General features: G+C 46.3%; 1 non-coding gene across 1 annotated transcript; it reads right to left on the reverse strand.

The window, feature by feature from the left end:
• Positions 1-1,116: 1,116 nt before the first annotated feature.
• On the reverse strand, positions 1,117-1,188 carry TRNAC-GCA. Its single transcript has one exon. It is a non-coding gene; the product is annotated as a tRNA-Cys (tRNA).
• Positions 1,189-1,881: the final 693 nt, after the last annotated feature.

A 1,881-nucleotide genomic window follows, 5' to 3' on the forward strand; every position in this document is an offset into this window, starting at 1 on the left:
GTCAGATATGAATGAGCGACTTTCACTTTCACTTTGTTTCAGAAGGACCTAGCAAAGCGTCTGGCACAGCTAACAAAGATCTATTACACTAAATACTGAGGGGTCCACTGGCTTGACACTGGTCCTGGTGTCTCTGGCCAGTGAGTTCACCTCTCTAAATTCTGTTTCCTGAACTATAAAATGGGAATAATTACAGGATTTTTGTAAAGACTGAATAATATAGTACAGGTAAACAGCACAGGTAAACCTGGGCTCATAACTCAATAAATGTCAGCCATTGCTCTTAGTACCCCTCAGGGCCTAGTACAATTTGAAAAACCAACCAACCAACCCCTAAGTGACTTTTTATTCATTTATTCATTATTTTTAAAATTATTATTTCGTTTCATTTGTGGTTGTGCTGGGTCTTCATTGCTGCCTACAGGCTTTCTCGAGTTGTGGCAAATGGTGGCTCCTCTCTAGTGGTGCACAGGTTTCTCATCTTGGTGGCTTCCTTCATTGTGCAGCACGGGTTCTAGGGTGCTGGGGCTTCAGTAGTAGTGGCACGTGGGCTCAGCAGTTGTGGCTGCCAGGCTCTAGAGCACAGGCTCAGTAGTTGCTGTACGTGGGCTTAGCTGCTCCAAGGCATGTGGGATCTTCCCAGATAAGGGATTGAACTTATGTCTCTTGTACTGGAAGGAGGATTCTGTACCACCGAGCCATGGGGGAAGCCCTCAAAGTGACTTTTCTAACCAGTTGATTCCACTGATGTCATTTTTTTCTTTTTTTTAAATCTCACCACACTGCATGTAGGACCTACCCAGACCAGGGATTGAAACCGAGCTCGTATTGGGAGCATGAAGTCGTAACCACTGGACTGTCAGGGGAGTCCTGATGTCACACTTCTATAAACTGAAAGTGAAGTCACTCAGTCGTGTCTGACTCTTTGAGACCCCACGGACTGTAGCCTACCAGGCTCCTCCCTCCATGGGATTCTCCAGGCAAGAGTACTGGAGTGGGTTGCCATTTCCTTCTCCAGGGGATCTTCCCAACCCAGGGATCGAACTCGGGTCTCCTGCATTCCAGGCAGACACTTTAACCTCTGAGCCATCAGGGAAGCCTAAAAGTGAGGACACAAGGGGGCACCCGGATTTGAACCGGGGACCTCTTGATCTGCAGTCAAATTCTCTACCCCTGAGCTATACCCCCCTGTGACATTAATTGGAGCAGTTGTTTTAATGTTTATATTCTGCTCATATTTGTATATCTAGCTCCTGGCTAATTGTTAAGGTTTGGGGAAAACTGGTATGTGTCTTTATACTTTGTGTAGGTAGAATTCTAAGATGATTCCACGTGACTCTCATCCCTGTGGGATCCTCTCCCCTACAAATGTGGGTGGAATCCATGAATGTGTGGTTACCCACCACGATGAGTTATGTCAGATGACAGCTGCTGTCTTTAACAAAGAAAGCTCACCTGTGGGGCCTGGTTTAATCCTATCGAATCATAAAAAGCAGAGAGTTTTCTCTGGCTAGAGGCAGAAGAGGCAGAGATTCAAAGCACAAGGAAGGACTGGACATGTCCTTACTGGCTTGAAGGCAGAGGGGGCCACGTAGACCTGGAACCAGCCTTGGGGTCCACAGAGCAACACCCTACTGACAATCGGCAAGAAAAAAGGACCTTGGTCATCAGCCGCAAGAAACTGGATTCTGCCAATGACCTGAATGAGTCTGAAAGTGAAATCTTCTCAGAGCCTCCAGATAAGAGCTCACGTTGGCTGATATCTGAATTTCAGCTTTGTGAAACCCTGAGCAGAGAACTCAGCTGTGCCTAGCTAGACTTTGGATCTATAAAACTATGAGCTAGGTGTTGTTTGAAGCCTCTGAGAAAATGTTTATTATG

The sequence above is a fragment of the Bubalus bubalis genome, chromosome 13, assembly GCF_019923935.1.
Source record: "Bubalus bubalis isolate 160015118507 breed Murrah chromosome 13, NDDB_SH_1, whole genome shotgun sequence".
NCBI lineage: Eukaryota > Metazoa > Chordata > Mammalia > Artiodactyla > Bovidae > Bubalus > Bubalus bubalis.